Source organism: Ranitomeya variabilis, chromosome 4, assembly GCF_051348905.1.
Source record: "Ranitomeya variabilis isolate aRanVar5 chromosome 4, aRanVar5.hap1, whole genome shotgun sequence".
NCBI classification, from domain to species: domain Eukaryota; kingdom Metazoa; phylum Chordata; class Amphibia; order Anura; family Dendrobatidae; genus Ranitomeya; species Ranitomeya variabilis.
Genome location: NC_135235.1, coordinates 576,177,105 through 576,189,656, shown reverse-complemented (window position 1 = coordinate 576,189,656; position 12,552 = coordinate 576,177,105). Strand labels below are relative to the sequence as shown.

Here is a 12,552-nt window from a genome sequence, read left to right as displayed (position 1 = left end):
CAGAATAGTGAGTGCAGCTCTGGGGTATAATACAGGATGTAACTCAGGATCAGTACAGGATAAGTAATGTAATGTGTGTACACGGTGACTCCACCAGCAGAATAGTGAGGGCAGCTCTGGAGTATAATGCAGGATGTAACTCAGGATCAGTACAGGATAAGTAATGTAATGTATGTACACAGTGACTGCACCAGCAGAATAGGGAGTGCAGCTCTGGAGTATAATACAGGATGTAACTCAGGATCAGTGCAGGCTAAGTAATGTAATGTATGTACACAATGACTCCACGAGCAGAATAGTGAGTGCAGCTCTGGAGCATAATACAGGATGTAACTCAGGATCAGTACAGGATAAGTAATGTAATGTATATACACACTGACTGCACCAGCATAATAGTGAGTGCAGCTCTGGGGTATAATACAGGATGTAACTCAGGATCAGTACAGGATAAGTAATGTAATGTATGTACACAGTGACTCCACCAGCAGAATAGTGAGTGCAGCTCTGGAGGATAATACAGGAGATAAATCAGGATCAGTACAGGATAAGTAATGTCATGTATGTACATAGTGACTCCAGAAGCAGAATAGCGAGTGCAGCTCTGGGGTATAATACAGGTTGTAACTCAGGATGAGTACAGGATAAGTAATGCAATGTATGTACACAGTGACTCCACCAGCAGAATAGTGAGTGCAGCTCTGGAGTATAATACAGGATGTAACTCAGGATCAGTACAGGATAAATAATGTAATGTATATACACAGTGACTCCACCAGCAGGATAGTGAGTGTAGCTCTGGAGCATAATATAAAATGTAACTCAGGATCAGTACAGGATAAGTAATGTAATGTATGTACACAGTGACTCCATCAGCAGAATAGTGAGTGCAGCTCTGGGGTATAATGCAGGATATAACTCAGGATCAGTACAGGATAAGCAATGTAATGTATGTACACAGTGACTCCACCAGTAGAATAGTGAGTGCAGCTCTGAAGTATAATACAAGATGTAACTCCGGAAGCAACTCTGGATCAGTACAGGATAAGCAATGTAATGTATGTACACAGTGACTCCACCAGCAGAATAGTGAGTGCAGCTCTGGAGTATAATACAGGATGTAACTCAGGATCACTACAGGATAAGTAATGTAATGTATGTACACAGTGACTCCACCAGCAGAATAGTGAATGCAGCTCTGGAGTATAATACAGGATGTACAGTGGGGCAAAAAAGTATTTAGTCATTCAGCAATAGAGCAAGTTCCACCACTTAAAAAGATGAGAGGCGTCTGTAATTTACATCATAGCTAGACCTCAACTATGGGAGACAAACTGAGAAAAAAAAATCCAGAAAATCACATTGTCTGTTTTTTTATCATTTTATTTGCATATTATGGTGGAAAATAAGTATTTGGTCAGAAACAAAATTTCATCTCAATACTTTGTAATATATCCTTTGTTGGCAATGACAGAGGTCAAACGTTTTCTGTAAGTCTTCACAAGGTTGCCACACACTGTTGTTGGTATGTTGGCCCATTCCTCCATGCAGATCTCCTCTAGAGCAGTGATGTTTTTGGCTTTTCGCTTGGTAACACGGACTTTCAACTCCCTCCAAAGGTTTTCTATAGGGTTGAGATCTGGAGACTGGCTAGGCCACTCCAGGACCTTGACATGCTTCTTACGAAGCCACTCCTTCGTTGCCCTGGCGGTGTGCTTTGGATCATTGTCATGTTGAAAGACCCAGCCACGTTTCATCTTCAATGCCCTTGCTGATGGAAGGAGGTTTGCACTCAAAATCTCACGATACATGGCCCCATTCATTCTTTCATGTACCCGGATCAGTCGTCCTGGCCCCTTTGCAGAGAAACAGCCCCAAAGCATGATGTTTCCACCACCATGCTTTACAGTAGGTATGGTGTTTGATGGATGCAACTCAGTATTCTTTTTCCTCCAAACACGACAAGTTGTGTTTCTACCAAACAGTTCCAGTTTGGTTTCATCAGACCATAGGACATTCTCCCAAAACTCCTCTGGATCATCCAAATACTCTCTAGCAAACTTCAGACGGGCCCGGACATGTACTGGCTTAAGCAGTGGGACACGTCTGGCACTGCAGGATCTGAGTCCATGGTGGCGTAGTGTGTTACTTATGGTAGGCCTTGTTACATTGGTCCCAGCTCTCTGCAGTTCATTCACTAGGTCCCCCCGTGTGGTTCTGGGATTTTTGCTCACCATTCTTGTGATCATTCTGACCCCACGGGGTGGGATTTTGCGTGGAGCCCCAGATCGAGGGAGATTATCAGTGGTCTTGAATGTCTTCCATTTTCTAATTATTGCTCCCACTGTTGATTTCTTCACTCCAAGCTGGTTGGCTATTGCAGATTTAGTCTTCCCAGCCTGGTGCAGGGCTACAATTTTGTTTCTGGTGTCCTTTGACAGCTCTTTGGTCTTCACCATAGTGGAGTTTGGAGTCAGACTGTTTGAGGGTGTGCACAGGTGTTTTTTTATACTGATAACAAGTTTAAACAGGTGCCATTACTACAGGTAATGAGTGGAGGAAAGAGGAGACTCTTAAAAGAAGAAGTTAAAGGTCTGTGAGAGCCAGAAATCTTGATTGTTTGTTTCTGACCAAATACTTATTTTCCACCATAATATGCAAATAAAATGATAAAAAAACAGACAATGTGATTTTCTGGATTTTTATTTCTCAGTTTGTCTCCCATAGTTGAGGTCTACCTATGATGTAAATTACAGACGCCTCTCATCTTTTTAAGTGGTGGAACTTGCACTATTGCTGAATGACTAAATACTTTTTTGCCCCACTGTAACTCAGGATCAGTACAGGATAAGCAATATAATGTACAGTGGGGAGAAAAGTATTTATTCAGCGACCAATTATGCAAGTTCTCCCACTTAAAAAGATGAGAGAGCCTTGTAATTGATATCATGAGATCTTGCGTGGAGCCCCAGATCGAGGGAGATTATCAGTGGTTTTGTATGTCTTCCATTTTCTTATTATTGCTCCCACAGTTGATTTCATCACACCAAGCTGCTTGCCTATTGCAGATTCAGTCTTCCCAGCCTTGTGCAGGGCTACGATTTTGTTTCTGTGTCCTTCAACAGCTCTTTGGTCTTCACCATAGTGGAGTTTGGAGTGTGACTGTTTGAGGTTTTGGGCAGGTGTCTTTTATACTGATAGCAAGTTCAAACAGGTTGTGAGGATAATGTATAAGATAACTTTTAGTTTATCTTACCAGCCCATGCTGTGAGCTGAAACCCCCCTTCCCTCTGTGTTTCTGAGATGTGTATGTGTAGAAGAGGTTTTATTGCTCTGGCTGTAAATTCCAGACTCTGGGCAACTTACTCGTCCCCCTCCCATCTGTACCAGCTAGAACTGGTATAGAAGTTCTCCAAAATCCATGAGGGTCTTTGTTCTAATATGATAAGATTCTGGGCCACCGACTTGGGGTAGGAAAATAATAAATACATATTGCTAACGTCCATCGGCGGGTCTGTCAGCCTCTGTAAGCATGTGCCTCTAGTTCCAACAGGGACAGAGTACAGATTTATCCGGAACCGGGTGTCCCAACGAACCCGAATTTAGTACCAATAGAAAGCCACTGGTAAAAGAAGATGGATGAGGGGTGTGCTAACATGTTCTGGAGCGGAGATATAAGCCTTATACAAATTTGTGTCAAATTTGGTAAGGCTGAGGAGAGAGGAGGGTCTGGGTAAACCAGCCCTGTTGGTGATGTCACAAGCTGCGGTTTATAAGTTTCTGTCAGGCCCCCAGCAGTTAGTCTTACCTGAGGAGCCCTGACTGCTAGCCCTGATGAACTGGGACATATGGGAACTCCACCCACTAGCCTGGTTGCCTGCAATGTCCTGAACACATGTAAGTGTTAATTTCTCATTTAACCCCTGTTATTTTTATAATTACCTTGTACATAGTTTCAATTGTCTCATATTGTAACATCTTTATATGCCTTTTTTATAAACACTGCCTTCTTTCGGAGTAAAATATTCAAATTACTAGTTTTTGTTCTTCCTGCTCTAAACGTACCCTAAGTCTTCGGAAGGGAATTACGCTACTGTTTTGGGTTAGCTTCGGACCCGTTTAATCGAAGCTGGTGGCAGCATATCTCGTTCTGTGCCTTTGGGAGTCGTTGTAGCGACGGCGGCGTTGATAATTATTGTTCCTGCTTGAGTGGGAGTAGTTATATCGCCTCACTGCAGCGTGCCCAATAGCCAGTACATAGCAGGCAGCCTTTCTGGTGACTAATTACCCTAGGTGCAGTACCTAATCTGACCTGAGGGTAAGGGAGCGCCAGAGAGCTGCAAGTTCAAGCGGAACTGTAAAGCGGGATATACATAAATCCCTGCAGTTCGTGGTATATTAAAGAGCAGTGGGATAACTAAAATAAGCCCCTGCTGTAAACTAAGAGGACAATAGCCTTGTGTGTGTTTTCAGCACAGTGTAGCAGTGGAGGGATAACTAAGATAAGCCCCCCTGCACATGTGATAGCCGTCTGTTGGCCTAAAGTCACCCCGATCCGTGACGTAGGGGTGACGGTCACGGTCTGAATCCGTGACACAGGTGCCATTACTATAGGTAATGAGTGGAGGACAGAGGAGCCTCTTAAAGAAGAAGTTACATGTCTATGAGAGCCAGAAATCTTGCATGTTTTTAAGTGACCAAATACTATGTCCACCATAATTTGCAAAACAAATCTTGTCAAATCAGACAATGTGATTTTCTGGATTTGTTTTCTCATTTTGACTCTCATAGTTGTGGTCTAGCTATGATGTCAATTACAGGCCTCTCTCATCTTTTTAAGTTGGAAAACTTTCACAATTGGTGGCTGAATAAATACTTTTTCTCCCCACTGTATGTACACAGTGACTCCACCAGCAGAATAGTGAGTGCAGCTCTGGGGTATAATACAGGATGTAACTCAGGATCAGTACAGGATAAGTAATGTAATGTGTGTACACGGTGACTCCACCAGCAGAATAGTGAGGGCAGCTCTGGAGTATAATGCAGGATGTAACTCAGGATCAGTACAGGATAAGTAATGTAATGTATGTACACAGTGACTGCACCAGCAGAATAGGGAGTGCAGCTCTGGAGTATAATACAGGATGTAACTCAGGATCAGTGCAGGCTAAGTAATGTAATGTATGTACACAATGACTCCACGAGCAGAATAGTGAGTGCAGCTCTGGAGCATAATACAGGATGTAACTCAGGATCAGTACAGGATAAGTAATGTAATGTATATACACACTGACTGCACCAGCATAATAGTGAGTGCAGCTCTGGGGTATAATACAGGATGTAACTCAGGATCAGTACAGGATAAGTAATGTAATGTATGTACACAGTGACTCCACCAGCAGAATAGTGAGTGCAGCTCTGGAGGATAATACAGGAGATAAATCAGGATCAGTACAGGATAAGTAATGTCATGTATGTACATAGTGACTCCAGAAGCAGAATAGCGAGTGCAGCTCTGGGGTATAATACAGGTTGTAACTCAGGATGAGTACAGGATAAGTAATGCAATGTATGTACACAGTGACTCCACCAGCAGAATAGTGAGTGCAGCTCTGGAGTATAATACAGGATGTAACTCAGGATCAGTACAGGATAAATAATGTAATGTATATACACAGTGACTCCACCAGCAGGATAGTGAGTGTAGCTCTGGAGCATAATATAAAATGTAACTCAGGATCAGTACAGGATAAGTAATGTAATGTATGTACACAGTGACTCCATCAGCAGAATAGTGAGTGCAGCTCTGGGGTATAATGCAGGATATAACTCAGGATCAGTACAGGATAAGCAATGTAATGTATGTACACAGTGACTCCACCAGTAGAATAGTGAGTGCAGCTCTGAAGTATAATACAAGATGTAACTCCGGAAGCAACTCTGGATCAGTACAGGATAAGCAATGTAATGTATGTACACAGTGACTCCACCAGCAGAATAGTGAGTGCAGCTCTGGAGTATAATACAGGATGTAACTCAGGATCACTACAGGATAAGTAATGTAATGTATGTACACAGTGACTCCACCAGCAGAATAGTGAATGCAGCTCTGGAGTATAATACAGGATGTACAGTGGGGCAAAAAAGTATTTAGTCATTCAGCAATAGAGCAAGTTCCACCACTTAAAAAGATGAGAGGCGTCTGTAATTTACATCATAGCTAGACCTCAACTATGGGAGACAAACTGAGAAAAAAAAATCCAGAAAATCACATTGTCTGTTTTTTTATCATTTTATTTGCATATTATGGTGGAAAATAAGTATTTGGTCAGAAACAAAATTTCATCTCAATACTTTGTAATATATCCTTTGTTGGCAATGACAGAGGTCAAACGTTTTCTGTAAGTCTTCACAAGGTTGCCACACACTGTTGTTGGTATGTTGGCCCATTCCTCCATGCAGATCTCCTCTAGAGCAGTGATGTTTTTGGCTTTTCGCTTGGTAACACGGACTTTCAACTCCCTCCAAAGGTTTTCTATAGGGTTGAGATCTGGAGACTGGCTAGGCCACTCCAGGACCTTGACATGCTTCTTACGAAGCCACTCCTTCGTTGCCCTGGCGGTGTGCTTTGGATCATTGTCATGTTGAAAGACCCAGCCACGTTTCATCTTCAATGCCCTTGCTGATGGAAGGAGGTTTGCACTCAAAATCTCACGATACATGGCCCCATTCATTCTTTCATGTACCCGGATCAGTCGTCCTGGCCCCTTTGCAGAGAAACAGCCCCAAAGCATGATGTTTCCACCACCATGCTTTACAGTAGGTATGGTGTTTGATGGATGCAACTCAGTATTCTTTTTCCTCCAAACACGACAAGTTGTGTTTCTACCAAACAGTTCCAGTTTGGTTTCATCAGACCATAGGACATTCTCCCAAAACTCCTCTGGATCATCCAAATACTCTCTAGCAAACTTCAGACGGGCCCGGACATGTACTGGCTTAAGCAGTGGGACACGTCTGGCACTGCAGGATCTGAGTCCATGGTGGCGTAGTGTGTTACTTATGGTAGGCCTTGTTACATTGGTCCCAGCTCTCTGCAGTTCATTCACTAGGTCCCCCCGTGTGGTTCTGGGATTTTTGCTCACCATTCTTGTGATCATTCTGACCCCACGGGGTGGGATTTTGCGTGGAGCCCCAGATCGAGGGAGATTATCAGTGGTCTTGAATGTCTTCCATTTTCTAATTATTGCTCCCACTGTTGATTTCTTCACTCCAAGCTGGTTGGCTATTGCAGATTTAGTCTTCCCAGCCTGGTGCAGGGCTACAATTTTGTTTCTGGTGTCCTTTGACAGCTCTTTGGTCTTCACCATAGTGGAGTTTGGAGTCAGACTGTTTGAGGGTGTGCACAGGTGTTTTTTTATACTGATAACAAGTTTAAACAGGTGCCATTACTACAGGTAATGAGTGGAGGAAAGAGGAGACTCTTAAAAGAAGAAGTTAAAGGTCTGTGAGAGCCAGAAATCTTGATTGTTTGTTTCTGACCAAATACTTATTTTCCACCATAATATGCAAATAAAATGATAAAAAAACAGACAATGTGATTTTCTGGATTTTTATTTCTCAGTTTGTCTCCCATAGTTGAGGTCTACCTATGATGTAAATTACAGACGCCTCTCATCTTTTTAAGTGGTGGAACTTGCACTATTGCTGAATGACTAAATACTTTTTTGCCCCACTGTAACTCAGGATCAGTACAGGATAAGCAATATAATGTACAGTGGGGAGAAAAGTATTTATTCAGCGACCAATTATGCAAGTTCTCCCACTTAAAAAGATGAGAGAGCCTTGTAATTGATATCATGAGATCTTGCGTGGAGCCCCAGATCGAGGGAGATTATCAGTGGTTTTGTATGTCTTCCATTTTCTTATTATTGCTCCCACAGTTGATTTCATCACACCAAGCTGCTTGCCTATTGCAGATTCAGTCTTCCCAGCCTTGTGCAGGGCTACGATTTTGTTTCTGTGTCCTTCAACAGCTCTTTGGTCTTCACCATAGTGGAGTTTGGAGTGTGACTGTTTGAGGTTTTGGGCAGGTGTCTTTTATACTGATAGCAAGTTCAAACAGGTTGTGAGGATAATGTATAAGATAACTTTTAGTTTATCTTACCAGCCCATGCTGTGAGCTGAAACCCCCCTTCCCTCTGTGTTTCTGAGATGTGTATGTGTAGAAGAGGTTTTATTGCTCTGGCTGTAAATTCCAGACTCTGGGCAACTTACTCGTCCCCCTCCCATCTGTACCAGCTAGAACTGGTATAGAAGTTCTCCAAAATCCATGAGGGTCTTTGTTCTAATATGATAAGATTCTGGGCCACCGACTTGGGGTAGGAAAATAATAAATACATATTGCTAACGTCCATCGGCGGGTCTGTCAGCCTCTGTAAGCATGTGCCTCTAGTTCCAACAGGGACAGAGTACAGATTTATCCGGAACCGGGTGTCCCAACGAACCCGAATTTAGTACCAATAGAAAGCCACTGGTAAAAGAAGATGGATGAGGGGTGTGCTAACATGTTCTGGAGCGGAGATATAAGCCTTATACAAATTTGTGTCAAATTTGGTAAGGCTGAGGAGAGAGGAGGGTCTGGGTAAACCAGCCCTGTTGGTGATGTCACAAGCTGCGGTTTATAAGTTTCTGTCAGGCCCCCAGCAGTTAGTCTTACCTGAGGAGCCCTGACTGCTAGCCCTGATGAACTGGGACATATGGGAACTCCACCCACTAGCCTGGTTGCCTGCAATGTCCTGAACACATGTAAGTGTTAATTTCTCATTTAACCCCTGTTATTTTTATAATTACCTTGTACATAGTTTCAATTGTCTCATATTGTAACATCTTTATATGCCTTTTTTATAAACACTGCCTTCTTTCGGAGTAAAATATTCAAATTACTAGTTTTTGTTCTTCCTGCTCTAAACGTACCCTAAGTCTTCGGAAGGGAATTACGCTACTGTTTTGGGTTAGCTTCGGACCCGTTTAATCGAAGCTGGTGGCAGCATATCTCGTTCTGTGCCTTTGGGAGTCGTTGTAGCGACGGCGGCGTTGATAATTATTGTTCCTGCTTGAGTGGGAGTAGTTATATCGCCTCACTGCAGCGTGCCCAATAGCCAGTACATAGCAGGCAGCCTTTCTGGTGACTAATTACCCTAGGTGCAGTACCTAATCTGACCTGAGGGTAAGGGAGCGCCAGAGAGCTGCAAGTTCAAGCGGAACTGTAAAGCGGGATATACATAAATCCCTGCAGTTCGTGGTATATTAAAGAGCAGTGGGATAACTAAAATAAGCCCCTGCTGTAAACTAAGAGGACAATAGCCTTGTGTGTGTTTTCAGCACAGTGTAGCAGTGGAGGGATAACTAAGATAAGCCCCCCTGCACATGTGATAGCCGTCTGTTGGCCTAAAGTCACCCCGATCCGTGACGTAGGGGTGACGGTCACGGTCTGAATCCGTGACACAGGTGCCATTACTATAGGTAATGAGTGGAGGACAGAGGAGCCTCTTAAAGAAGAAGTTACATGTCTATGAGAGCCAGAAATCTTGCATGTTTTTAAGTGACCAAATACTATGTCCACCATAATTTGCAAAACAAATCTTGTCAAATCAGACAATGTGATTTTCTGGATTTGTTTTCTCATTTTGACTCTCATAGTTGTGGTCTAGCTATGATGTCAATTACAGGCCTCTCTCATCTTTTTAAGTTGGAAAACTTTCACAATTGGTGGCTGAATAAATACTTTTTCTCCCCACTGTATGTACACAGTGACTCCACCAGCAGAATAGTGAGTGCAGCTCTGGAGTATAATACAGGATGTAACTCAGGATCAGTACAGGATAAGTAATGTAATGTATGTACACAGTGTCTGCACCAGCAGAATAGTGAGTGCAGCTCTGGGGTATAATTCAGGATGTAACTCAGGATCAGTAATGTAATGTATGTACTCAGTGACTCCACCAGCAGAACAGTGAGTGCAGCTCTGGAGTATAATACAGGATGTAACTCAGGATCAGTACAGGATAAGTAATGTAATGTATGTACTCAGTGACTCCACCAGCAGAATAGTGAGTGCATCTCTGGGGTATAATGCAGGATATAACTCAGGATCAGTACAGGATAAGCAATGTAATGTATGTACAGAGTGACTCCACCAGTAGAATAGTGAGTGCAGCTCTGGAGTATAATACAGCATGTAACTCAGGATCAGTGCAGGATAAGTAATGTAATGTATATACACAGTGACTCCACCAGCAAATAGTGAGTGCAGCTCTGGAGTATAATATGGGATGTAACTCAGGATCAGTACAAGATAAGTAATGTAATGTATATACACACTGACTCCACCAGCAGAATAGTGAGTGCAGCTCTGGAGTATAATACAGGATGTAACTCAGGATCAGTACAGGATAAGTAATGTAATGTATATACACACTGACTCCACCAGCAGAATAGTGAGTGCAGCTCTGGAGTATAATACAGGATGTAACTCAGGATAAAAGCAAAAGATTGGTCAACGCAATACATAAAGTATACATGCACATGTTGATTTCTAACTGTATTTCAAAATGAGACATTTAGCAGACAATTGATTAAATGTTTGAGCCACCCCGCCACGTCGCGGCATTCTCATAATGGTAGTTATGTGCAGCTCTGGAGTATAATACAGGATGTAACTCAGGATCAGTGCAGGATAAGTAATGTAATGTACAGTGCCTTGCGAAAGTATCCGGCTCCCTTGAACTTTTTAACCTTTTCCCACATATCATGTTTCAAACATAAAGATACCAAATGTAAATTTTTGGTGAAGAATCAACAACAAGTGGAACACAATTGTGAAGTTGAACGAAATTTATTGGTTATTTTAAATTTTTGTGGAAATTCAAAAACTGAAAAGTGGGGCGTGCAATATTATTCGGCCCCTTTAACTTAATACTTTGTTGCACCACCTTTTGCTGCGATTACAGATGCAAGTCGCTTGGAGTATGTCTCTATCAGTTTTGTATATCGAGAGACTGAAATTCTTGCCCATTCTTCCTTGGCAAACAGCTCGAGCTCAGTGAGGTTTGATGGAGATCGTTTGTGAACAGCAGTTTTCAGCTCTTTCCACAGATTCTCGATTGGATTGAGGTCTGGTATTTGACTTGGCCATTCTAACACCTGGATACATTTATTTATGAACCATTCCATTGTAGATTTTGCTTTATGTTTGGGATCATTGTCTTGTTGGAAGACAAATCTCCATCCCAGTCTCAGGTCTTTTGCAGACTCCAACAGGTTTTCTTCAAGAATGATCCTGTATTTGGCTCCATCCATCTTCCAATCAATTTTATCCATCTTCCCTGTCCCTGCGGAAGAAAACTAGGCCCAAACCATGATGCTGCCACCACCATGTTTGACAGTGGGGATGGTGTGTTCAGGGTGATGAGCTGTGTTGCCTTCACGCCAAACATATCTTTGGCATTGTTGCCAAAACGTTCGATTTTGGTTTCATCTGACCAGAGCACCTTCTTCCACATGTTTGGTGTGTCTCCCAGGTGGCTTGTTGCAAACTTTAAACTACACTTTTTATGGATATCTTTGAGAAATGGCTTTCTTCTTCCCACTCTTCCATAATGGCCAGATTTGTGCAGTGTACGACTGATTGTTGTCCTATGGACAGACTGTCCCACCTCAGCTGTAGATCTTTGCAGTTCATCCAGAGTGACCATGGGCCTCTTGGGTGCATCTCTGATCAGTCTTCTCCTTGTTTGAGATGAAAGTTTAGAGGGACAGCCGGGTCTTGGTAGGTTTGCAGTGGTATGATACTCCTTCCATTTCAATATGATCGCTTGCACAGTGCTCCTTGGGATGTTTAAAGTTTTGGAAATCATTTTGTATCAAAATCCGGCTTTAAACTTCTCCACAACAGTATCACGGACCTGCCTGTTGTGTTCCTTGGTCTTCATGATGCTCTCTGTGCTTCAAACAGAACCCTGAGACTATCACAGAGCAGGTGCATTTATACGGAGACTTGGTTACACACAGGGGGATTATATGTATCATCATTAGGCATTTAGGACAACATTGGATCATTCAGAGATCCACAATGAACTTCTGGAGTGAGTTTGCTGCACTGAAAGTAAAGGGGCCGAATAATATTGCGCGCCCCACTTTTCAGCTTTTGAATTTCCGCAAAAATTTAAAATAACCAATACATTTCGTTCAACTTCACAATTGTGTTCCACTTATTGATTCTTCACCAAAAATGTACATTTGGTATCTTTATTTTTGAAGCATGATATGAGGGGAAAAGGTTGAAAAGTTCCAGGGGGCCGAATACTTTCGCAAGGCACTGTATGTACACAGTGACTGCACCAGGAGAATAGTGAGTGCAGCATACAGTCCTTACCACTGATCCACCATACAGTGCTAACCACTGAGCCACCGTGCAGCTTATGCAATTTGTTTGTGACAATAATAATGATTTTAGAACTAAACACTTTTGGATTTTTGGCAACTACGAAATTG

The 12,552-nt window shown here is 42.5% G+C and overlaps 1 protein-coding gene across 2 annotated transcripts in view; it reads right to left on the bottom strand.

Moving 5' to 3' along the window:
* COL9A3 (collagen type IX alpha 3 chain) overlaps positions 1-12,552 on the bottom strand; it is a 68,320-nt gene that overhangs the window by 40,713 nt on the left and 15,055 nt on the right. The gene's annotated exons all lie outside the window — the stretch shown is intronic.